We start from the raw sequence: 27,408 nt of genomic DNA, 5'->3' as shown, positions 1-27,408 counted from the left end.
ATCTAACAACCGTCAGCACATCATGATCCAAATGCTACTAAATTCAGTTTGAATGCAGGAATGTGTGTCATCACCTTTTTCAAACTAAACCCCTGAAAACAGCACGAAAAAACCCACAAATAAACACCCAAAAATTTAACAAGGAATTAATCAAAAACACTAAAAAGCTCCTTTTATAAATAGGCTGCCAGTGCCTTTTAAACCTTGTGTCTCTACATTTTGGCTAGTGAAGGCCAGATGCTAACATTTTCGTCCTCATTTCACCCCTCCTGACAGTTGAGGAAGAAATATGACCTGCCATGTTGGTCTGAAGCAATGTTTGGCTCTGATTATTTATTAATGTGAGGGATTTACAGAATCAATTTAAAATCAGGATGGTTACATTTGTCACGGTAACGCAGTCTGTTCCTTGAGGCTAACATTAGCTACAGATATTAGAACTGATGAACTCAATAATAGACAACCGATGTGATCTTCTCCTTTAGCTTTCTGCTTTTGTTTCCTTCTCTCTGCAAAGTATTATTAGCGTTACAGCAAGCTATTGCTACACAATCTTCTTTCATTTTTTTTATACATCTGTGTCCCCATTAGATCCCATGATGCTCCCTGATTGCGGCCTCTTTCACAATAGTTTAAAGAACATCCTCTAGTTTATGGTGTGCCATTATTTTTATATCTTGTTATATGTCTGAGTTTGGAGAGAAGAATATCTGTGAAGTTACTTCTTATGTACATGATGAAACTCGATTTCAAATTCTGTTAGTATTTGAGAACTCTTGAAGCATGAGCCCAGTCTCAGAGAATCAAAAGATTCGTCTACAATTTTAGTTTCATCCCCTGCCACAAATGTAAGCTGGCACTGTCACTTCTTTCATTTCCATAGAGCCCTTCTCGTAAGAATAATGATGATAATAATAATAATAATAATAATAATAATAATAATAATAATAATAATAATAATAATAATAATAATAATAATAATAACAGTTAAGAAGGCAGTTCAAAGATGAGCTATGCCTCCAAATCTCATTAAAGATTGTTAAATGTAATTTAAGACAATAGACTTTCCATTCTGGAAACTTGATCCACTGATTCATTTGTTTGTGGTTTGGCTATCAGAAAGGATTGTGTGAAGAGCTGATGACAGTTTGTTCGACTCTAAACCAGTGGAGATTTTGACACATATTGAGGAAACACAACAGATTTTTTTCTGTGCCAGTTAAGAAGACATTGTGGCACAAGGTGGTGAGAGCTGCAGCTGGAGGGTGGGATCATACAATGAGGTTAGTTGGACGTATTCATCATGTACCTCGGGAGCCTCGGGGCAGAAGATATCATCATCAAACAAAACACAAACTAATTGCAGAGCATTATAGTGCAGGTTGAGCAGCGGGTCTGTTTGATGTGCGCTCGTGTTTGTGTTGCGTGCCTGTGTGCTCGTGTTCAGTCCTCGTTTTAGGCGGAAACCACAATGTTTAATCTCAACATGAGTACCTCTTTAGCAGATGTGAAGCCAAGCTGTGTATGTTTGGTGGTGGTTAACCAGTCAAAGAAAAGATCCTAATGAGATACCTGTGTACACTCATCGGCGGAGCTTTAACCAAAACATCTCATCAGCCTGAGGAAAGAAAAAAACAGACAGCAACTAAACGGTATTGTAAAAACATACTATATAATACTGCATTTGCAGAAAATTCTGTCTTTAAATATAAAGAGCAATTTTCCTGCAATAAAGCCCATATTCATTGATGCCATGTGTATTTTAGTTAAGTGAATTTCAAGTCGAATTGGCTGCATTTCTTCTCCCATAAAACCTTTGCAAGTTGAATGTCCATTTCTGTTTCTGCTTTTTTATTTTTTTATTGCCATTTTGCAGCTTTTGAAGTCCCAATTCACCTTTTCTTTTTATCATCAAGGTCAAACAGTTTAGCAATTAAGTGATAAGTTGGTCAAGAGAGAATTAATATTAATATAATTGAAAATATTCCGTATTATTTGCTTCTCTGATGTCTGATCTCAGTGTTTGTGCTATGGATTGAACAAAACAATCAATTTGACAGGACCTGGGAAAACTGTGATGGACATTTTTTATGACTTCCTGTCGTTTCTTCTTGCAGTTAGTTCAATTAGTTGAGAAAATAAATAAATAATTCTCAAATGTTGGCCTAATTGACATGTTGCAATCCTTCTGTTGCCTGCTGCTTATTGAGGATTAAAGTACAATTGCTCGTACATCTTGAAAGCCCCCATAGCAAACGGATCCAGACCATTTAGCACCAGATGATGCTAAATCTGAGCTAATGAGGACAATAATTCTCTCTCATTTAGTGTGTCTTCGGTGTAATAGATCTGAGACATTCCTAGAAGGGCATTTTGAAATTCTCACTTACTCTGTTTGCGAGTAAATGGGCCAGCTGGCTGCTCTCAGCTGTTCTGCTCGATTCCTCTCGCTGCTGGTCGCTGTTAGGTGAAGACATGCTGCGTTTGCTGAGAGATGAGGTGTGCAGTCGCCATTTGACCACAGCGAAAACTCTTCCCAGTGTTGATCTTCGTCTGACACGGCTCAGTTTGTGTTATGAGATGGAGAGGAAGTGGAACAAAGCTTGACAGAGCTGCCCCCGGTTTGTCATTGCAGACCTCCTCCTTCTTCTTAAACCCCACTTTTTACCACCCCTGTCATCCAACCTTAGTGTTTACAAAAAGTGAAAACGACCAAGTTCATATGCAGAGTTCATCATGTTGTCATCACAGCTTCCCTCAGACCACTTCAAAGGCGAACTCTGCATAGAGATGTTTGTGCTATGACAAGCTGGGCCGCTGGCATTTGGAAAATTGTTTTTTTTCTCTGTGTGTCTTGAGAATGTGATGAAATAGATAATTACAATTCCCACAAAGCTATTCTGATCTTCTGAAAATGTTGTTCTGCGTTCTGCAGCTGCAGTAAAACATGGATGATTTATATAGTGTGAAGCTGCAGCAAGCAGGCGATTTATGTGTTAATACTTGATAGTCAGAAGCAGCAGAAATGCTTAATATTTCACAAAAATAATGCTGCTTTTTCCCTTCTTGAATGAAATGCTCGGTGATGTTGCATTGGGCTGTAGGAAACTTTTTCCTGATGTTTGAAACCAAGCTATGACTTCACTAAATAATTGATTGGCAAAATTAATGTAAGTATATATAATCTTAAAAATGCATTTTCTTTGTAAATTTAGTACACAACATTGTTAGCCCTACTAGCACAAGTCTGTCTTCACAAAGTTACTCTCCTATGCAATTAAACGGCTGTCTCAATTAATATAATTTCATTTCAAAATAAATGTAATTTGCCACCTGTTAGTGAAAGCGAAACAGCTAATTTGGAAAAAGCCACAAAATCCACACTTTTACACAGAAGACAAGGGTTCATCTCAGACTTAAGTTTCATTTTCTATCATTGTTTACCTTCAGTTTTCTTTCATTTTCTGGTTAGGTTTAGGAGAATACCACACTTTGGTGGACATTGATCTGTGTTACAAGCTTGGTTAAGGTTACGTACCAACATTACTTGGTTAGGGTTTGGGAAAATATCATAGTTTTCAGCAAATACAACCCTTTTAGTATTTTCATTTCAAGTTTCTCCTCTTTTCCAGAGTACAGGGGTGACAAATCCTACCTCAGCTAATATAGGATTGGGTGGCTGAAATGGAACAACAGTGAGGCAGTAAAATAAATTGCAACAGTTCATTGATTATAAATGGATTTGTGATATATTGCAAGGAAATGTAATCGAAAAAGAAAATGGTTTACCCTCAACATATATAAAATGGTTGGTTAGCAGGATGAGGATGTTCTTACATATCGCAATAACTGTTAGATGGATTGCAATACAGCTTTGTTCTTATCCTCATGCCCCCCTCAGGATGAATAATAACTTTGGAGGCTGACTTTTCTTTCAGCGCCACCACTGGGTAAAATTTTGAATATGACTTTGGTTTGAAAACAGATATCTGCAAACTAATATTCCTGTTAGTCTCAGCTGTAGATTGAGTCTTGTACTATATAGAACAGTCTGGAGCATTAAATATATTATACACATTAACACGTTAGCATTATCATGGGGAACAACTTAGCTAACCAATGCGAAGATTTAGCTCAAAGCACCACTGTAAAATAAACCCTTTTAGCTTTTATTCTTGCTGATTTTCTGTTGTTGTTACTCCCAACACTGAGCAATATTCTCGTAAATACAGCAAACTGCTTTCATGGATCAGTCATCACATCTTCAGTTTCTTCTTCATTTAATAGTTTATTTCATATAAGAAAGAAAGATCTTTCCAAAGTCCAGTGAACTTCTTGTTAAAACTGCTTGTTATTTCCAACCAGCGGTGCAAAACCAAAAGAAATTCCTTTTACAAAAACCTATTGGAGAGAAAAGCAGCAAATCTTCATGTTGTGGAAGCTGCAACAAGAGAATAAAACTTCTTTGCACTTTCTGTCTGAGACCAAAAGCAGCAGAACAACTGCCACCTTTTGGTTTTGGGAAGTGGAACATCCTCCTGACACCCAGCCTGCCCTCCCTCTTTAGCACCTCCAGTAGCTTCCAGGATCTAACATTGTTAAACAAACAAAACCTCAAGGAGAAGAGCAAAGGGCACAGAGCCACATTTAGCTTTCTAACCCTTTGCTTGTATAATCTCAGCCGCTGTTAGATAACACCTTTTGTTGCTCTATTTATCTTTTCATTCATGCAGTAATTGTTTTGCTTGTGGCTGTTGCAGGTATTCAGAAAGTAGTGATAATTTGGAACGTGTATTTTAGTGAAGCCTCAGGTTAGTGCTAGTAAACGCAACACTGCATTGAATTAAAATCATTTAAAAGCCTTCACTCAGCAGCGACTATTATCTAATAAGCAGCTTTTTGTGTGCGTTTTGTCGCTCACGGTTAGTCAACAAAGGAAGGCATGTCAGTGGCACTCAGAGGAATTAAGTCCAATCAAACAAGTGACCACAATGTGAGACCTTCTGATCTCCTTTCAAATCCCTGCCTTGCTGCGGAGCGCTCGACAACCAGCCAAAGTAAACTCTCCTGCACCTTGAATGCGAGCAGCGCCAAGAAGATGCAGCAGCCATCGAGATCCCAGCAGAGCTCTTTGTTTGTGAAGCACTTTGAACTGGAAACTCTACTGTAAAGGATGTGTCATTACCCCCAAAGCTGACTCATACAGAGAGGGGAAGAGCTGCTCTGTTTGTTAATGCAAGACAGGCATTTTCCACCCGGTGCATTTAGCAGCAACACTTCAACACTTATTCATTTTGGTCCTAAGAGGGCACATGGGCGAGAGCTGTCTTTGTATCTTAATATTCGCTGTTGCTTTTTTCATACAAGCAGTTAGAACAACTTATGACACATATCACTATTGTAACCAGTTCAGATTATTAGTTCCTAAAGCTGAATAAGCTTATATATATTTATCTCTTGGCCACATAACTAGTCTGTGGGAGCCAGAAATGTTGCTGGTAGGAAGGGGATCAAATGCTTATTGTCTGTAATCAACTGGAAATTAATTTATAACTGCAAGATAATGTGTTTTTCTGGATGCGTTCAGTTAAAGTAAACCCACTGTTGAAATGATACACTGCTTGTGTTTTTTTTTTTTTGTATGTGGAGAAAACCATGAAATATACAGAGGATCAAATACTTATCTCCCTCAGTGCATAGTAAAACAAAAATAGTTTCATTCAGCATCAAGAAATATAAGCGGAAATTTGTCCTAAGCCATGTATCGGTGCATTTTTTTTTAGCTAGCAGTCATGTGTGGAAGTATTTGCAGACTTTCACTGAACTGTGGTATCCACAAGTTGTGGCAGCAGTGTTGCATTAAAAGAGAATCACTGCAGATGGAACAATGTGTTTTCAGTAAAGTGTGTGATTTGTTAAAAATATGTTGTATGAAAGCAGGATTGATTTGGGACTGCACTTTTTTGAGGGGAAATCGTGCCTTTAACTGCTGGTCAGAAACCCAAATGGGTCACAATGTTTCTTCTGGTGGTGTCCCCACATAACCGGAGTAGAAATCCACTTTCATCAGCCTGAGGGTTGGATTACTCTTTCTGGTTTCTTTGGCTGAAACAGTCTCAGAACCTTGCCTGTCTTAATATTTGTTTTTATAAATGGACTTCGCTGTGGTCCGATTTTCCCACAAAATTAACGCTGGTCACAGACACGATAAACCGCTGATTAACCGCAGCTTCAAATCCACTTAGAATTCATGTTATGAAACCTGAAATATCCAAGTCCTCTTGAGCAGGCAGATAGAAAGTGGGTGCGTGGAAGAGGTGAAAGTGCACAGAGGAAGAAAAGCAGATGCAAGTGAAAACAGAAGACAGGTCTGCTGTGATGCAGCGCAGATATTCTCATAGCGGAGAGTTTCTGGATGATCAGCGCCACAGGAAATGACCACAGCCGGCGTTATGATTCCATATTCCATCCCTGCGTTGGCCTGAGGCCTCGGACAGAAACACTGAAACAATTGTGCACCGCAAAGTTGTCGGAGAGGGGAAAAAAAAGAAAAAAACAAGCTGGCATACAGCGCTGCTTAATGCTGGACGCAGATTCACAGCACACCAGGCAGAAAAGATTTACACACCCAGAAAAGAGAGAGACAGTAACATGTTCTGGCCAAGGCAAACCCACACTCGTGTTTATGGACATTTTTTCTCTGGCAGACCGCAGGCTTTCCGGTGGTGGCTTTGGATGGGTCCATGAGAGTGTGTGTTTGTGATTTCCAACAAGATTTCCTTTCCACCTTAAATCTTGCTCTAATCAGTGTTTTAATTCTAATAGTATGTTTAGATTTACTTTGAAGGCTTTGATGCTTAACTAGAGCTCGCTTTGGGAGAGCAACTAATTACAAATTCAGGATTAGCTGGAAATCAGGGCGGATCTTTTGTTGTGCCACTTTCTCATAAAGATTTAGATTGTCAACTGCAGGAACACAACACCGTATTATTTTTTTCACCTTTTATTGTACTTCACATTCTGCCTTTCCTACCATTTGCTACAGCAGTTATTGTCAGGGCTGAAAAATCAATCAACTTGCTGCTATTTTCATAGTTAAGATGAGGAAATTATTATTCATGAGAATATATCTGAACAAGTTTAAGAGTTTCTTTTGAATATAAACAGGACTTTGGCCCCAAATCAGCAGCTTATTTGCATTTCTCCCAATTTTTTTCTTTATTTTCTAAACCTTTTCTTGTCTGTGTACATGGCAAACCTCAGTTATGGGGGCACTGGGTACATAATAAATAGGCAAAAATAGTTTAAAATGATCCACTTCTTTTAAAATATGCAGCTTTTTTCCCTTGTAAAACTGTTAAAACTGAAAACAGTAAGTGCTGAGGTATTTATATGGAATATTTTGACTCAATTTTTTCCAAATGAAGACAAGGAAGTTGTTTGTCTCAAATGTCTCGGCTAAACCTGTAATTTCAACTCCGACCACAACAGAAACTGTGTGACAAATAATGCTACATGCTGCTCTGTATAGTCCAAAGCCATAATTTCCAAACTATGAAAAGAGTTAAAATTGTGAATCTGATCCTGATGATGGCCTAAGCTTGTTGGGAATATCATGTTTTCGTGCTTTGTAGTGCTTTTGCAGATGGCCAGCTGCTAGTGGTTTGGCCAGCCATGGGAAATCTCCCTCCCATTAGCTTGTCTCCTGCCCTTAGTCATCTCTCTTATCTTCTGGCTCAGCCCTCTGAGAGAGCAGCCCTCTGCCAAATGGACAGAAATATTTCTCCATGAATGGGGCTATAGATAAAATCTTCCCCCCTGACACCCCTGGAGCAGAGTCCATCTCTCTGGGTGCTACCCTGAACTATCAGAGCTGCACTCGGGCCTTCCAGCTACTAAAGTATTATAATGAACACACAATTAGAGCAGCGCTGGGTCAACTGAGGCCTAAGGGTCCAGATGCCATCCATGGAAGACGTGAACTTGTTTCGATATTTGACATCAGCTCTGTCTTTGCCACTTTTATTGCAATTAGCTGTACAGGAAATAATGTCTGAATACATAACAACTGGGAGCAATGAGTGGAGAGTGTGAGTCAGTCGAGTCCGAGGTCCAAGAGGCGAGTATTCAGGCTGTATGTTGTCCTGCACGGACATTTCCTTTTTGGCTATGATCAATGAATAACATTTTTGAAGCAATAACGTCAAATTTTTGCTTAATCCATCTTATTCAATATGAAGATTTATACATTTTACTGTCATATACAATAAGAATTTAAGTATCTTTTAAGTTTTAGACTGATAGTCTGACAAAACAAGACATTTCAAGAAAAGTGTTACTGTATTTCTTAGACATATCATAGAAAAGAGAACTGATTATGAAGAAAATAATGAATAATTTAATTGTTTCAGTCACCGATCTCTGCATAAATTTGTTACAAGAACAAAATTAAACATACAAACTCACCAGATGGCAGGGAATCTTCTATGTGACCTATAAGATGCAAGGAAATTTGTCAGACAGCTGTAGATTGAGAAAAGTAATTATTTATTTTGATTAAGGAACATCACGTTAGGTTAAATTTACTCATGTAGCCCAATAAGAGAAATCACAGACTTGCCTGAATAGACTTTACAAAAGTTTTCCTTTAAAACACATTCAGACTGACTCATTCCTCACTTAGTCACATTCTGCAATAAAGAGAAAAACACTGATTTGTACTAATTGGTGCAAAAGATTTGAAACCATTTACATCCTTCATGTAGTCAAAATGATGCTCAGTGTTTGGCAGAAACAACATATTACAGTAATGTGATTATACTTTTCAGGAATGTAATGGACATTTAGCGCTAGTATTCAGAATTCATTAAATACATTTTAACTATTATTTCCAGTAATACTCCAGTTAGTCAGCTGCTTATACCTGTTTCTACACATATTAAATGCAACCATGCAGTACCTCAGTGTGAAGGATCTGGAGTTGAATTAAAGCACATGACGGACTGTGTAAGTTACAAAAAGTCAACTATCAAAGCAACGTGGAAGTAAACTAGTAACATGACACTTTACTTTTGCTGATGAGTAATTAGTAAAATAGTGTAATTGCTTTTAAATGTATTTTTTAAGAAGTAATCTCCAATTTCAAGTAACTTGCCTGATGCCAATGATATCACATCACATCACTTTTACTCAGATACCACTGAAGTTACTGAGGCGTGCCAGAAGAAGACTCAATCTCAGTTTTTACTTGCTCATATATTTATTTATTTTATTGTTTATTTTTGCAGAGGCAGTGCACAATTAAAAGTCATCACAACAGAGTTAACCAGCAGCCAATATGCATCAGTTTCCTGGGTGGGTACCACAGACAGTGAGTACGCTGCATAAAACAACACAAATACTAAAAGCCAGTCAGTGTGAGATAATAAATATGGCTGGTGACAATTTTGTGCTGACTTAAGCCACATCTTGAGGCTGGCTTGAAACTGTGCAAAGCTTTCTGAGTCTCTAATGTTTGCAGGGATGGAATTCCACTTTTTTACTCAGAAAGCAGATCAACCAAAAACTGTATTTCTGAACTGTGGTACCCAAATCACCTCTAGATGCTCTAGTCCTGCCTGTAATACACTGCCCAGGTAGTCGTCTAAGAGGAGGGGGTACAAGGTTTTGAATAATTTCAAACATCAGGTATGCATCAGAGTAAAAGAGGATGTTGTCTATGTAGTGAAAAACTAGTCATTTATCCTCACTTGACCTACGTGCTGTTGATGCTGGACATAGAGCAACACAAGTGTGTGCAGAGACTGATAACCGGTGTTCACCCCTGGGAGGTTCAGGTTTGCCCAGCAGTGGATGAGACGTCTTATCTTAGCTTCCCAGATACTGTGCCTTTTATGTAATGTAGACGTACATTAAGAGTGAGTCAGGGACTGGTGACAGACTCGTTTGATCAAACTATTGTGGTGACTCTGCTTGTGTGATTCAAATAAATGCAGAAAATGTAATCACGCATTTTGTTTCTTTAAGTTTATCACAAATTTCCATCACAGACTAAACCGAGGAAATTGTATTATTTAGAATAATGTAGTGATGATGATCTCTTGGCTTTTTACCTGATACTTTATGGATTTGCTTGTAGAGTAAGGTAAAACATATTAACTTGTAAAGAAAAAGTTAGATTGCTGCTATAGAAAAATCAGTTCATGGACACCGATTTGAAAACGAATCCACTGACTTGGCCTATATTTGTCTTAATTCACCTGTGCCAGTTGCGATGTGTTTATACCCAGCTGATAATGTATTTGGTATGGAGCCAAGACAATTTTTGGCTGTGTATTCTCACTAATTTAAAGAATCACCATGTGTACCATTAAACTAGCAGTGGACGGATCAAATAAGCTTCATAATCATCTCTCATACTGCAAAAGGCATCTGTTGCTCCATTACTCACCATTATGGCAGAAAGCCAATGCAGAAGTCCAGGCATGCCATGTTATTGCAGGACATTTTGCACTGTTCAACTGCAATTTGCATAATTTGCTTAGACATAAAGTACATAGCCATTACATACAGAGTACAGCCAAATGACGGAACATTTTTAGACCCATTTTGAAAATGTCAGACGTGTTTATTCTTTATTTGGATGCAAATTAGTTTGTACAAAATGGTCCTTAACTTGATAATAGTTCAGTTATGGTCAGGGCATGTCACAAATGCACTTTCACACACTTAAAAAAAAAATAATGCTATTTTGTCCCAGCTAATTGATGGTACATTACAGAAGGTTTGGTAAAAAAAACAACAAATATATTAGGTAATTATGATTTTTGAAACATCATGCCATTTTCTGGTTTAGAATTCATATCTGTAATCACTGAAAGTGCTTTGGTAATAGCAAAAGTAGGACACCAATCTTATCTCCAATAACAAAATCTTACCTGAAATTAGTTGGGTTTTCGATTGTGATTCCACGAACAACGAAACCTGAGTCGGTCAGAATTCTTCTGTTTTATGTCGGCTCATTTTTCTGCTTGTCTACCTGCTTGTACAGCCTGCACACCCTGACACAGCAGCAGACATTCTTTGCCAAGTGGAAGATAGCACCAACATGAGATGGGAAGATAAGGCAAAACTGTCATGACATGCATGTTGTCTTTTAAGTGAAAATTAGAGACAGAAAATTGCTGAAGGAATTCCTGTGTTCAGCATTTACAGAAACAAAAGACTAAACTCGGGAGCCTATTTTTTTTATGCATTATGAAATGTGGTCTAACATCATAAAAAACCAACACGAATGCCGTGCAAACGGCAGAACTATTTGCCACATTCCGTATATCGTGATGAAAACAGCACGTTAAGAAACCAAAATGTGGTCAAATAAGCAAAACTGAGCAGGAGAGGGTTGTTGTGGGCCATTTCAAGCATGTTTTTGCCTCGGGGACTGTTTGCAGCTGTACTTCATAAGCATTCCTCCAACCAAAGACATAGGTTAATAAAAAAGTCTCAGACTAAACTCCTTTAGGTTTTGAATGTAGGCCTCCAAACGCTTGACTTCATTATTTTAATTTCCGCCTCACCAACTTGTATGAGTAAGTTTTCAATTTCCTACTGTGAACATTCCTGTGCACTCAGCAGACAGTAGGGGACATGGTACGTCAGAGAGGTTGTCAATACTGAGTGACTTTCACATGCCAAATGCCTTTGAAGATTTGGAATAAAGTTCAATTTATGTATCGAAAAAAAAAGTAGCCTATGTCAAAATCATGTGGAAAGCTTGTGGAAAAGGAATTAACAAGGTAATTAGCCTAACAGCCCACTAAACAGTGCAGTTACTCTACAATGCCTACATGAAAGTTTCAAATTCACATAAGGAAATAGTTTTTATGAATATATCCACACAGTCAAAACATCTTCGTATTATATAAATTTGCAAAAAAGTTCCTTGACAGGGCATTTTATTTATCTTCCCTGCAAAAAATGATTATGGCAACTGAAGCATTGTTTTGTTCACACAACTTAAAGTACTTGGTTTAAGTTCAAGAAGAATTAAGCGGCTGTCAGTTAACATGTGCTCTTTGTGGGCTACGTTTTCAGTCACTATTTCATCATTCATCCTATGAGACCTTTAAATCCCATTTAATGTTGACATGAACAGTATTTACATGTCAGAATCTGTGAATTTGGATAGTGTTTGTACCAAAGAGATAAAAGGAAATGTAAATTATGTGAATAGTCACCATGCTGCAATATCACTTTTCATCTATAAATTGCGTTATACTAACTGCCATATATATCTCCTCTGCTTATTGTTTTCAGTGCTGCACCTCTGCACCACAGTTTACACTCTTTTAGTGTAAAGATGCATACAGCAGCCATTGTACTGTATGTTCTTTCCCCCAACGTGGCACCCTCAGTGATGTCATGTAAATTCCTTTGTTGTGGATCATTTACTAGTGTCAGCCCTTATAATTCGGAGGAGGTAACCCCCGAGATATCGCAAGTGACAACCTGTTGATGTGTGTTTGCTGCACGGCGAAGGAGTTGCTAGGCGCTTTTTTAGTTGGCAATTAATTTCAACCCCGGCCAAGGGTGGGTGTGACGGTCCAAATGGCTCGGAGGGTTTGACAGCCAGCCAAGAGAGTGTGAGAGGGAGTGAGAGAAAAACATGGGGAGAGAAGGAACGTGAGCGAGAGAGCGATTCCTTCAGCTGACTTTATTTTTATGGCCGGCAAAACCACAGTAAACAAACAAAAAAGCACATAAATTGTTCATGGACTACCCTCTAAAACCCCAAAACCTAGAAGCAGTTCTGTAGCAAGAAACAAGCCTCCATGTTTGGAGGCAAATATACCGTGAGTGATTTTAGTTTTAAATTAAATTAAACTACAGCAGATTTGTAGATTATGCAGTGCAAAGTGTCTAAACTCTACTCTCTATATGATGGTTCAGCTTTAAGTGCAGTTGTTTCGAGAGCTTTAAAGTCACACAAAAGCAATGTAATTCAAACAAATAATACATAATCCTGAGTTCATGTCTTGTTTATACATTGACTATTTCCAGACACCCTGTAGGAGTCATCACAAAACTACATCACTGTGAATTGTGTGTCTATGTGCCATCATTCCGAATGACGACTGAAATGTCAACTGCACAGCCCAGGATTAATGTGTCTGCAGCCGTGTCGCCTTTTTTAATGTTGAAATATACAAACTTGGAAAATGTGGTGCTTGTTTGGACAGGGAGAAGACATACTGGACCATTTTCTCATTTCTCTTCCTGTTGACCTGCAAAGATGTTAGAAGTAAACTCCCACCAAGCTCTCCTGAAAACCAGCACAACAACAACAACCCATAAAAACAAATGGAAATAAAGATGTCACATACACAAGTAGACAGGTTAAGTCATGCTAGTCTGGAAAACCTACAGAGGTCTCATTTCCTTTAAGGACTTACATGCTGCACTAATTAATATTTTTATCGTAGCAATGCATCGAATGAAAACATGTAATGTGGAATGGGTTGCACATAACACCGAACCCACAAATATTTAACTCTGCAGGTCCCCTCAGTTGCACAAAACGTTTCTCAGATCATTGTTTCCGTCTCTCTTCATACCTGTTTCCAGCCACAGCAGCCAGATGTTTTCAGTGAAAACGCTCCAAAAGCCAGCCCTGGTGTTACTGGTCTCTGTAATGTCTGTGTCTAGGATCTGTGAAAAAAAAAGAACTCTAAATTTAGCCGACGCTAATATGAGGCTTCAGCAGTTCGAGATAATCAAGTGGGTATTTAATTTTAGTAATGTCTGCGTGTAGATTTAGGGCTGACGTTTTGTCTCGGCCACAAACCTACATGTGACAACCAGGACTTTCACTGCAGCTCAGCAAGGAAACACTTCGCACTGAAATGCATAATGAATCCAATGAATGCATTCAGTGACTTTGTTGACCTGTGTTGACTATTTTAAAATGCAGCAGCCTTCAATTTGCATAGCATTTTGCTACAGAGCAAGAATGATCAGTTTTGGAGAGATAATCTGTGCATACTAACCTGCCTCAAAAATGCTTATGATGTGAACCTTTGCCTACATTTGGCATTATGGGTTCTGGTCTAAGATTGGCACAGGAAGTTGATAGTTTGTTTGTAGAAAACACCACAGATGGCAAGAAATAGAACCACAGATTCCATAGCTGCACAACAGCTGCTAGCTTAGACAACAAGCTTAGTAAGACCTATGCATAGAGAAAAGAGAATTGTTGGACCAACTCAAATGGATTGCTTAAACTGGTAACATGCAACTGAGCTTTAAGTTAGACCTAGGTTAGATCTACCTAAATAATGTGATTCCTCCCAAATAAACATTGCTGCAACTTCATTTTGAGGAAAAGTAACATGAAATTTCCAACTTATGTTCTTGCTTTACCCACATGTGAAATGTAAAACACGATTTTGACAATAAACTTAGCGTTCTTTCCTGTCTTTTTTATTACACTGTAATCCAACTCAGTGTAAACAGCAACTGAGATGCAGGAGAAAAATGTGAAGAAACATGGATGTATCTTTTGACGCACAATGTTCAACCTAATTTTGGCACTTTTGCTAAATTTGAATATCGGTTTAAAGGGACAACTTTCAATTTGAAGTCGATAGAATCCACTAAACTGCCTTGACCAAAGCAATATATTACATCAACTACTCAAAATACACCTTTTAGAGTGCATCAGTAGTCTTGTCTGGTGCCTGAACCTTTGTTTTCTACTGGTAAGCTGTCACTTTATAGGAGCTTGATGAATCAGGGAACACAAGTTCCAGTTAAAAAAATGAACATGGGTGTCCGCTTCATAGTTTCCAAAAGTCTTAGTTTGTTGCCACCCAGACTAAAGCACAAACCTTGAAATGGGCTCAGCATTGTTTCTAAAAGTCTCAGAAGTGTGAAAATGTCGACAAAGTGTGGAGACTACACTTGAAACTGTATTAATGTGGATGTAGCAAAAGAAGGCAATGCTTCAGTAAGTGTGCACAGCATCAATAATTAGAGACCAGCTATGTTTTCTAATTGGCACATTGCATGAGAGTGTTGCATTAAGATGGACTTGAAACAATCCAAATCCAAATTTTTGATTCTAAACATGGTTGAAATGGTGAAACGCCAACTGTTAAAATCGCAGATTGAATCAAATCGTGTGTAATTCAAAGCAGCACAATCAAGTTTGCACATTACAATATGAAAGAAACAGATTCTAAAGCAGTAGACGAAACCCATTTAACTGTTCTCTGTGAACAATGTTTTTCTTTGTTGTCAGGTTTAGTTTGAGTCGGATCCAGTTTGTTGTGGTCATTTACTCTGTGCAGTGACTCTAACTAATGGAGGCCAACAACATCTGGACTCACTAAAGCACTATTAGCGGCTTGGTTATAATTGGCCCTGACCCCTTATTCTGAGAGGTCATTGGTCAGAAACGGTTGGCTAGTTTAGGAACAGGAACATTAACTTCCTGTTATTCGATGATAATGACCACATTAGGTGCAAAGTTAACTAAGGGTCATTAGGAAAAATGCCATACACAAATAGCTGCTTGTTTGTTGTTGTTTTGTTTTTTTTAGAGAAATGTTTGTTGAATTTGTTGAAATGGAAAACAGCTCTGAGGAAAGAAAAATGCTGATGAAGCATCAAATAAGTTTAGCCACTGTGGGAATTTGCATGTCTAATGTCAGACAACTTTCTGCTGATTTGTTGCCTAAAAAAGTAGTTTGACATTTTAATGTGTTCAGAATTCAACTAAGTGAACAAAACCACCTAAAAACAAAAGTTTTCATTGTGTTTATATGTACTTTTGTTAGTATATGCATACTATTTTACATATAATACATCAAACATGCTTAGAAATAAACAGCCACCCAATTAAACCTGAATATTAACCTCCATCCGCACTCCTCGGGAATCCTTTCATCATTATTAAATGCCAGCCTTTTTGTTCTCACATCCAAAAAACATAAACTTTGACTGAAATCTTTGAAGCTTTATGCTGCCTGCAGCGATTGGAAAATGTCTCACTGAGGCGACTGCTCACTGCTGTTCCCGTACGGAGACAGAAAGGGCCCAAGGCTTGCTTCTAACTAACTCCATATGCTACAGGTCTGGACATCCAACTGACTTCTAAGACTGTTGCAGACTGGTTCAATGTAAACTTAGCATCTCATGTGAGCGGGGGCCACAGGCAAACCCCCCTCCCAGGCTCTAAGGAGAAGCATCTGTACCCCATCGCCCTCCATATCCAAATCCACCCCCTTTGCCAAAGACTCTGACAGCAAAGTGGCTTACATTTGAAATCTTACACGGCTCGAAGAATTACGTTTCTTCATTTGTTTAGCTTTACACAGATCAAATCCTCCAGAAAGACTCGGAGAGGTCGGAAGTTTTAATAACTAATACTTCAGAGTTTAAACAAGCAGCACAGAGAGGCTCCTTTTCCGAGTTTTTGTCAAAGTCTAAGACACTTGGATCCCTCTTTCTGTGAGGAATTTTTGTTGAGAACTCTTTGCCGAACGAGACGGTGAAAGGGGCTGCTGGCACCGAGAGTGGACTGGTGAATGAGCAGAGTAAGAAAGAGTACAACAGGTAACAAGGACCTACTGCTGAGAGACAGATGGCTGAGCTGCACAATGAGAGGCCCGCACACTAACGGGAAGCTCTCTGCGTGTGTGCGTGTGTGCGTGTGTGTGTGTGTGTGTGTGTGTGTGTGTGTGTGTGTGTGTGTGTGTGTGTGTGTGTGTGTGTGTGTGTGTGTGTGTGTGCGTGTGCGCTGTAATGCGTGCATGTAAGACCCTCCTTTATTCACTGTATATCAATTTGTCCAATGAGCAATCAAAGAATGTCTCATGAATGACTGTTTCACAGAGCAACTACTGACATTTCTTTGGAGGGTTACTCGCTCCCTGCTCTCTAATGAGCGATGTAAATGTGGCTGCTTGCATGAAAAACAATCTACAGTACACAACTGTAGGATCTCACATCGATGCAATGAAGTGTGTCAGTAATATCTGTGAAAACACCAACAGTTTTAAAGCTGTAGTCATACATTTATACACTAATAGCAACCCTAATGGTTATGCGGTTATTTTGGAAACTCTTTTAATTAAAGGCTGTCATTTGAGGCAAATACCATGAGGTATTCAGGTCATCAGGTTCTATTTTATTTACAATTTAGACAAAAATGTCGTCCAGTTGAACCTTTCCCGTCATAGGTCAACCATATTTCTTGGCTGATATCACGATGATTGAGGTATTCTGTCTTCATGAACCTCTGATGTGATCTCAAGCATGGAAGCTGGCAAATGGGGAGGTTGGAGAAGACATGTCTTAACCAAAAGGTTTTCTAATGCTGTCCCGTAGTTTCTCTAGTTTTTGACCCTTCAGTAGTTTTTTTCAGTGCATAATTTTGCATCATCTTGTGAACCACGGCCAGAAATGCAGGTTAAACTAGCTTCTGTGTAGATCCTCAATCATCCAGGTTATGATAATCCCTGGAGCTTCAGCAGAAAGCAACAAAACTTCTAAACGTTTCAAACAAACTGAAAAGGCGTCTCTGATAAGAGGTGAAGCATCTCCAAGAACCTAAAAAAGAAGTCTCGTTGCTTTTTATGGAAGCTCCTAGGACAGTGCACAATAATTTTCAAACCAAAACACATTGCATTGTGAGTGAAGCAGTATAATCATTCTATCAACAACTAAACTTGGGTGCATGTACATGTCTGCAGTACATAAATTTAATTGCGTTGATGTTTTTCTAGAGTGCATGGCATACACATAACAGGAACTGCTGTTATTTGAAGTTGTTTTGCAGTGTATTAGAACTCTTGTTTGTTAGACCAGCTTCAGAAAGTAGTACAGAGCAGCAGAGATGTTCGATTCGTTCCTTGCAACCAAAGCAAGGATCCGACTGCTTTGGATTTGTGAACACTGCGGCCTCCCTTAGATTGCAGGCCTGTCCATCACTCAAATTGTAGTATGTCTTGTGGCTACACTGCAATCTGACCTACTGAGGGTAATGTTGCTAGAGGATTGCTATCTCTTCCTGTTTAACAATGATTGCGTGTTTGTTGACCATAGCCTCAAAAACAAAAGTAAGTCTCTTTAAAAAGTCTTTCTGTGTGATTCTTACACTTGATGCAGATGTTTTACACCCCCCCCCCCTCCCCCCCCCCCAAAAAAAGAAATGCTCCAAGATCAAACTCCATCACAAGCGCAGTGGAAATATTTTCACATGACATCACGTCATGTTATCTGTGGGAAAAGTAGAACCACTTGTTATACTCAGAAAATGCAAAGTACATTACAAACAGCTGTATTTAAACAGTTGCAGACCAAAAGTAACTTTTACAGTATGCCAGAAAGTGGCCAAGGTTTGTTTTTGATGTCCTCAGTTCATAAAAATTTGGTAGCTGCTCACACATGCCGTCAGTAATGTGAAAAAAATGACAGCAGGTAGTCAAACGACAACAGACATGTTTTATTTATTCATTCATTTGATCAGTACGACAATTATTGCAAGAGAACACGACTACCAGTCGAGCATGCAGACATACCACGGTTGAATCACGGAGGATCTCAGATTGCAGGGCTCCAGCCACTGTAACTGATAGTCAAACCACCATCCCCCCCGTTTGGGAGAAAATCTACAGCAAAGAGTCAAACCACATCCAGTTTGGATCACTGCCAGAGAATTATTCATTGCCTCAGCTATCTGGGCCAATGCAGAATCATATGGATTACACACTCTCTCTCTCTCACACACACACACACACACACGCTGGTGACTTATCAGGGGCAGACGGAGCTGTTTTCTGGAAGTGAAGTTGTTGGCTGCGGTGGCTCTCCACACTAAATAGCGAGGCTAACCAGTGTTTGCTTTGTGGAAATCCCTTTGGCGTTTGCAGAGTGAAATGGGATGGATGGCTCACACAAGCCAGTTGCCCTCCTCTCCTGGTGATGTGCTGCATGGATGTGTAGTAGCTAGGCTGGTGGCGCACAGTATACATTACGCTGATGAACTGAGGAAATCAACAATCAGATTATGGAGCTAAAGGGCTAAACAACACATTAAAGAGAAGTGACCAAGTTCCTAATCATGCAAGTGAAAAAGAGTTTCTCATTTTAAGATATTAGTACATTAGGAATACATGGTTTTAGAAAACATTGTCTGCACCAGTGACTCCACGATGAAGCACTTCTTTGTATTTTGCAAAAACTAAGTAGCCACATAGATACAGGTTGTGATGTATGATGCCAATATTTAGGAAATATATGAAGTAAGAAAGCTACCTGCTGCACTGACTGCATATTACACGCATACACATCCAAGCATCATAAGTTTTAACCTGAAAACCACATCTTATAATAGAGTGCATGAAAGTAACTGGTGAGCAAGCAAGTTAAAACAGCTGGATGAAAGGCCTGTGGTGAAAATGGCTAAATGCAAGTAAAATATATCATTTTAAATAGTTACTAAAACTTTTTATGTTAAGTGACCAAACAAAAAACTTAACAAATTGAAACAATTAGCTTAAAGTACACTGAGGTAGTCTGATAAAACCAAAAGCCAGTATCTGTCGCTCCAAGCACAGCAGCAGTATCGATGCAAATTTGACAAACTCAGCCTAAAAAAACGTGATTATTACAACATCCACTTTAATTTAGCATTACTCACCACCCACTTCAACATCATTTTAAGTCAACACATCGTTAGCGTTTATGGGGTGAACTTGTGATCAGGATGTGAGGATACGTCAGACTAAAAAGTTTGGGAACCGCTAGTCGAGAGGTTGTTTTCTCTCTTTACCCCCTGATCCAGGAGAGTCGGGGGTTCTCCCCTATCAGGATTCCACCCGACAATCCACAGGCCTAAAGTGAAAGCTCTGCTAGAGTCGGGGGCCCAGACCTCGTATCATCTGGTTTCTATTCTCCCTGCCCTGTCCAATGAAATCTGACCTGCTTTAGAGGAGAATTGAATTATGGGTCTATCAATAAATACCATATTTCCCCCTTTGAAGTTTCATACGTGATGCAAAGTGGTAGATGTCATGTGTTGAAGTTATTACCCAATTCCTTAGTGCTAATCTACTGTGCTTGATGTTCCTGACTTTTGAAGACTGTTGTGGCTTTATCTATTCTGACAGCAGCCATACTGGCCGTTTTTTTCGCTTTGCCAAAGTGTCAGAATTATTTTCAATCTCCCTTCAACTTTTGTATCCCCACGGGGGCAGGATGGCCTCGCGGGGGTAGAGGGAGAGGAGGGCGCGTTGCAGGAGGAAAGATTGACTTTGAATGTTTCGTGACAATGGTGGATAATTTTACCAGCTGGTGAATAGACTGCTCTTGAGTCATTTGGAGGTGCCTATAAAGCCTGTGTGTAATCTTCCTGCCTCCCACTCTTTAATTGTGCCTCTCACGGAACAAGTTGCTTTTGTTAAAAGGAGACATTGCCTCAGGACCTTCTGATCCAACAAGCAATGAAGGCAAGACATGAGAATGAGATGCAGATTTATTGTTTGCAGCATTTCACGTTTTTGCGTCTTTACTTGAAATTTGATGAATGTAGAGATCAGGAAAGACGGTCAGGCAAAAACTGATGGCATGCAACAAAGGTTTCTACCAGATTTTCATTCACAATTGCACATGATAATCATATTTAAACTACATAGATTAAAATGTTTATACCTGTTCTGACTGGCCACACATGAAAGCAGGTTGAAAGGCCTGCTGTTACAGTGAGGAGCAAGTTGTGAATTAAATAATATAATAATAATACAAATGCAGATTTTGCGCATTTTGAGGCGCATTTATGTTTTTTTACACTTGATTGTACATGCCAAAGCTCATGTAAATAGTTGTGTAAAGTCTAAATCCTCCATATTTTCTTACCTTCATGCACCCTTGGCCTCATGAAGTGGGTAAGTTTGTCGAAATAGTGCTTTACAGAACATTACCCAAGATCAGAAAAGTTCAGGGAGAGAGTTTTAGAAGTTTTTTCTTATCATACTTAAACCATTTAATCCACATCTTGTAGTACATTCTGTAATGCATATCTTTTGTGGAAATTTCCTTTTCAAAACAGACAATAAAAACCCGCCAACAGAAGTTGCATAAAAAGAAACAAGTATCTATAGTGTCTTTCACAGCCCTTTAAGAGCCATAACAAGTGTCAGCGCAGGATAGTGACCCCGCAATGAAGATCTCAAGTTCAGAAAGTGCCCTCTCTGACAGGTCAGTGAGCTGTGGGGTTATTCCTGTAGAAACAGCTGCCTGGGATAATGAGTAACAGCACTCTTGCCCTCCGAATGAGTGAAAAATAACACAACCATTAAGACGTTAGCAGAGCAGGAAGGGAGGGGAGGATGATTACGCTGTCATCTCAGTGCAAAATACAGTAAAATTAATCCAACATCTGTAATTACAGCTGTAAAGACAAGCTGGCAGAACCAACAGAAACTGAGAAAATACTGGAGTGAGTAGCTTTTCGGAGCAGCACATGCAGAGGGACTGAAAAGTTTATTTTATAAGTCCTGAATATATTTGCTTTCCATGTCATGGGATTGTATTCTTGGTCTATCTATTAGAGAGCTAATGCATGCACCTTTTACAAAGAACAACACGCTTCTTTCAGGATTGCATTTATACCACAGAGCATCTGTTGACACAGTCATTGTGTCATTTCAGCGGTGCGTAGGAGGAGGTGTGAAGATGTTGTCAGTGATATTCATTACAAGCTGGCGCATCAGCCCATCAAAGCTTCCCTTTGTGGAGGGGATCAAGCCGGAGGCAGGTTAAGGCTTTCCACAGAGGCGCCTGTGGTTTGCTCTTCCTCTTGGTTTCCTCTTTTCTTCTACTGCCGCGTCGGTGAGCATCTCATCAGGAGGGCAGCTCAGTCCAACCTCTGCTCAAATGAACCTTTTCTTTGCACTGGAGCTGAGTAAAGTTTGTCCAATTCATTATTATATTGGCAAACAGAACTTTGTTTAATGTAATGCATCATATGTTCCATACAACAAATGCACATGAAAGAAATGCAACGGAAATGGAGGCAGAAATCCGGAGGGAGATATCTCACAGTGAAACGCAGAAGGTCTTTGCCACTGAGTGATTAAGAGCCTGCAGGGTCTTTCCTGTCCAGCACAGGTTGTGACCTTGCAGGACGGAGCAGCTGCTGCAGAATGAGCTGTCTGTTGAGAGATACTGCTGAGGCATCAGAGCTGCCGGAGACCAGAAGAAACGGCCTCAAGACCTTTGACAGGCTCAGATCAATCAGCCAGATCCACCTCAGCTTCAAGGGTTGTCTCCACAGAGATCAGTCCATCCTGAACAGCAAAGGTCGCAGTTTAAATGTGAGTTTTTACTCACTAAATTGACTGCTTTGTCTTTCATACAGAGATGAATTAGTTGGAAAAGTCGAATCTCACTAAGGAGCAGTGAAATGACTGTTTATACTTTGTTGTACTAGATTTGACTTTAATGTCAGCTACTCTGTCATGTTTTCAAAGTTTTGGGGAAAAAAAGTGCTCAAAAATGTTTCTTCTTTATGAAATCTTTATTACAGTTCAGAAGTGAAAGTCATCAGCAAAATTCTGAATCTTATGTGCAACTATAGAGGGCTTGAAAAGCTCAATAAAAACTAGCTGATAAAATTATGAGCCATTACTGTTGCTGAAATTAAAATTTACTTCTAATATATTTCCCTGGCTGTTGTGTACAAATAAATTACTAAAAGAATAAATCCACCTGATGAGCTGATCTCCTTAATTCAATTAGTCTCTCCAACCAGCCAAAGCTGCTAAATCAAATCTCCAATCCTGAAACTGAGCAGCTTAGCTTCTGACTCCAGTGAAAATCCAGCCACTTGCTACCAGGTAACAAATAAGTCACACATTGATTTTAGTGTGGATGTTAATAGCCATCAGAGATACAGACACTTAGCAAACCAGAAATACAGTTTGTACCTATAATTAGCATTTATTTTTGTCAAAAATGTGGTTAAGGAAGCTGTAAGACAACTTTTTATTGTGTGGGTTTTGTGTTAGTGCTTTTTTGGGTCATGTAATTAAACTGAAAAGATAGCAAGTGAACTGCGCTATCTTTTTTTGCCCTCAAAGCCACTTCTGCTCTGGGCCTTTATGTTAAAGTCAGATGAGTCTGACGAAGACTTTAATGAATCTGAAGAGCTATCAAACAGACTCAAAATATAGTGCTATTTTTCTCTGTTCTTGGTTAAACATAAAATAACTATTCCTTAAAGATGGATGAGGTTTCTCTTGGATTCAGTCGCTAAATGTCCAGGGCAGAAGACCAGGGTTCAAACAAAAGAATTAGCCAGAGTTTTGCTTTGGCCTTGTTTTGGGAACGTCACTCCCACCCTCCATTCCTTCCAGCTCAATAATGGGCCCTTTTTCCCTCCTTAGGGGCCTGAGCAACAAGCAGCAGGCTTCAACTTGTACAAGGGTCTTGAAACGCTTGTTGAAACTGAAAAAAAAACCTGTCTCCTGAAGTTGTAAAGTTTCAAACTCTCCACCCTTTGTGTCACTCGCTTGGTGAGCTCAGATTCTTTAAGTATTGATATTATAGGTGTGGTGCTAGAGGTTGTTTCTCCCAACTATGTCAATGCAAACAGCAATAAAACTCGCTTCTGTTACAGTTGTAATAACAGAAAAGTGAGACTGATCAACATATAGCTCATTCAAAGATCCCTGTAAGCACTGTAGAGCACAGAAGGAAGAGAAAGTATATGTAGATGTTCACTGGACTTTAAGATGTTCCTCCCTCCATCCATCCATCTCTATCTTTCTCCTTGTCCACCCAGATAGTTTCCTTTTGTACTTTGCATAGAAAGTATTGAATGCCGTGTACAGATTTGTCTTGCCTAAAAGACTGCTGCCACCTGTCTAGTGCTCATTTCAAACTTTTACTGGCCCATTTCTCCAGGGCACACACATGCTGAGAGGCTCAGACGTCCACAGTGTATTTTCTCTAAACCCCATCATGCATGTTTTGAAAAAGCCATTCCATTGCTTTGCTCTCGCGTTGTCAAAACACAGACTTTATGTATCACAGTAATTTAGCATCATCATGTATCTTATTTTCAGGCCTTTTAATAAATTACCCCGATTCGTCTAATTGGACTCTGTAACTTTCACCATTTCATGCCAAAACTCTGGCTAATGATGCATTTTCATATTTTTTATAATTACTCTGATTAAGGCAAAGGCAGATGAGGCACTTTGTAATTTTGCAAATTCATGCTCACTGTCTCCTTGGAGACTTTGGAGGAAGAATTACTGCTAAAAGCAAAGTTACATATTAGAGACCCAACTGGGAATCCCATTCTTTTGCCAGAGGCATCGGAATTAACATAGTTACTGTTATTTATCCTTATTTATTCTCACTATACATATGAAGTGATAAAAATCGGAATAATTTCAACAGTAATCTGGGACAATAAAACACCACAACAAAGACGCATTCATGCGCTAAAGCAGCACGTACGTACAGGCATCAGGAGGTTTAAAGAGGATAAAATGCAGGAACAAAGCTGTAAAATCGAATCTATAAATACCACAACATGACTTGACAAGTGAGACATGAGGGCAGGAGGCTGTTTTGCCAAAGGATATCGGAAACATGCATTCCAAAGTGTGGCAATTAGGTTTGGTCTCCTTACTAATTTACTTTTGTGTTCAAACTCAACACTTACAAGGTTGTACTGGTGACACATAAAATCGGTTTTGCATTTCAGTTAGAGCTATAAAACATTGTGCTGAAATGTTGCATCACTTGTTTGTCTTGACAAATCCACATGTTGCTGTGTGAGTTAGCTGCAGTATAGATTTGTGACTTCAAGCAAGTCCTGCATGTTTGGCATCGAAGCAAAACTCAAATAAAATCTAAATTAAGGGTTCTGTGTGAGTATGTGGGTCCCTGTGGCTCCTTAATGCTCTCTTCAATTCTTTTTTTTGTAATCTAATCAAAGTTCCCAACTCACCAGGGCTCAGGAGGGAGATGAGGGGGGGTCCCTTGTGTCAGACAGCTTACTGCAATTAAAATTTATTTAAGGCTTACAAGGAATCCTTTCACTCTCGAATAAATCAGAGTGAATTCCTGTGACTCTGACGAGGTTTTCCCGCTATATAATTATCCTCTGCTCAACAAGCACTGAGAGAGCAGCTCTCCTTTAACCCCCTGCTGTACCTCGGAGCTTTACACTTGTAATTAAATCATAAAATAACAACAACTGCAAATTCAGAGTTTTCAAAACGGGCACTGTAAGACTGTGATTTGAGGAAGTGGGTGCACGCTAGATGACTTTACCGACGTTGGATTTTTAAACTATATATCATGCTTTTATTGCAGAGGCATTGAGGTCTTAGACTCGTACGGCCTGACAGCGAAGTACAGAGCAACACTGGCATCCTGAGGAGTGTCACTGTGTAATGTGACACACTTCAGGAGATTACAAGTTTCAACAGGTTGCTGAATACAGACTGATTCTCCCAGTGGACCTGCAGAGTGCAGCTTGTGTCCCACTGACTCGGGCTTTGACATTTTTTTAATGCTGCAAAACTGCTGAGTTTCACAAAACAGTTTTATCCTCCTCTGGCACAGTTTTGTCTGTTGCTGGCCATTGTGGCTACTCTGTTGTTCTCAACTGTGGTTTTAGTTTCACAAAGGGCACTGGCCCGGAGACCAAGAGCAGTGAGAATAGATATCTATGAATACAAAACTCAGCCTCACTGTCTGATGTGCTGAGAATAAGTTTTAGCCTGAAATGCGACACAAATGCAGCTCGACTTCTCGTCATAGCTTCGTTTTTGGTTTGGAGCTTGCATCAGATTTGGTTTTTATTTATTCAGATTGATTTTAATTTATTAACCTCTTGATTTTTTTAAGCTTCTCAGCATGTTGTGTTCAGTATTTCTTTTTTTTATCCAAAGTCATCCCTGTGAGCTGATCTGATGCTGTGTCTCTTCTTGTCCTCATAATATGTTTTTACCATTTCCCTCTGATTACTTTGCCCTTGTGACCAAGTGTTGAATTAAATGCCTAATTTAACATGGGCCTTTTGTTGGCCACCGCTTTGTCGAGAAGTTCTTTCTAATCGTGCAGCGGGGGCCGCGGTGTTGGTGACGGCCAGGGGCCACTCAGTCTGCTCCTATTATGCTTCGGTGACAGCGTGTCCTTGGGCAAGGCAGCAGAGCTGTCAGGTCTCTCTGTTCCACTTCTCTGCAGGCAGGACATGGCCAGCCCACAGCACAGCCAGGGGTCCTAAAGACCCAGGGCTGTGCTGCTCATCTCCAAGGATGCCTACGTTGGTTGTTTAGCAACCGACTCTGGCTGACAGCGTTTGTTCATTTGTGTTTGGCTGCTGTGTGACGGAGCAGTGATGTGGGGGTTACAGCGAAACTAACCAAACAACACGATGGATGCTTTTGTTGCCTCACTGAAGAGGAGGAGCTATCAGGAGATCCCACCATGTGTCCTTTAGTGCTTCCAAGTCATGGGAAGAGCAAGCGCTTGCACACAATACACTCATGCACAAACAAAACGCACAATGCACAATACTGTACTAGTGTCACAAAAACCTTTTCTCCGTTATCACACCTTTCACTGTTAAGTCTGAGTAAAACTGTATTGTTTTCTATTTTCATGGTCATTTCATAGTAAAAGTGCTCATCATAATGTTCTAAAACCCAAATGCAATCTTTAAAATGCTTGTTTTGTACTGTTAATAAATCTGTGTATATTTGCTAAGGATATGGCAGCAGACGGTGAGGGAATTTGCTGCACAAAAATACAAAATTCTTTAAAAATGTATAGAACATTTTTATTCAGCTTTTTCTGCTGGATTTTAATGTTTCCTCATAATCCAATGAAGAAGCCCTGAAGTCTGGCATCTTTGTGTCCAGGAACCCTTGTTATTTGAGCACTGTGAGTATTTAAGAAGACATCAATAGTGTATTTTTTCATGTTTTGCCTATTACAACTGATCAGTTATTTGGGTTTTCTGAACTGCTAAATCAAGATTGTCCTCCTAAAAAGAACAACAGCATTCATTGTTTCAGCAAGTGCCTCAAAATTATATTTGTTTGTGTTAGACATCGAGGTATTTGCAGCAGTTTTGACAGTAGCAGTGATAAAAGTCAGTTAACAAATAAAGCAGCAGAGTCCATTTAGGGTGGATGGATGGGATAAGAAAACGTTGCATTTAAAGACGAAAGACTGCTGTTTGTGTAACGTTTGAAAATAACAGTTTGCAGAGGGTTTTGTTTTGAATCTTGATTGTTACCTAACCACTTGTTTATTATTGTTACCATGGCAACAAAGCTTCTCCAACCTTTGTAATTTCAAAATTTTTGCTTAAACTTATCC

The 27,408-nt window shown here is 39.4% G+C and overlaps 1 long non-coding RNA gene across 2 annotated transcripts in view; it reads left to right on the top strand.

Annotated features, from left to right (window-relative positions):
- Positions 1 to 27,408, top strand: part of LOC118471447 (uncharacterized) — a 129,825-nt gene that overhangs the window by 79,369 nt on the left and 23,048 nt on the right. Inside the window, exon 1 of one of the 2 annotated variants that reach the window (XR_008601987.1) lies at positions 16,359 to 16,614. The exons of the other annotated variant lie outside the window; for it this stretch is intronic. This is a non-coding gene — a long non-coding RNA (uncharacterized LOC118471447). Of the gene's footprint in view, positions 1 to 16,358; positions 16,615 to 27,408 lie in introns of those variants that run through there. 2 annotated transcript variants of the gene reach the window in all.

The sequence above is a fragment of the Amphiprion ocellaris genome, chromosome 6 (assembly GCF_022539595.1).
Source record: "Amphiprion ocellaris isolate individual 3 ecotype Okinawa chromosome 6, ASM2253959v1, whole genome shotgun sequence".
Lineage (NCBI taxonomy): Eukaryota > Metazoa > Chordata > Actinopteri > Pomacentridae > Amphiprion > Amphiprion ocellaris.
The sequence above is the reverse complement of the archived record's forward strand: the minus strand, read 5'-3'. Positions and strand labels throughout refer to the sequence as shown.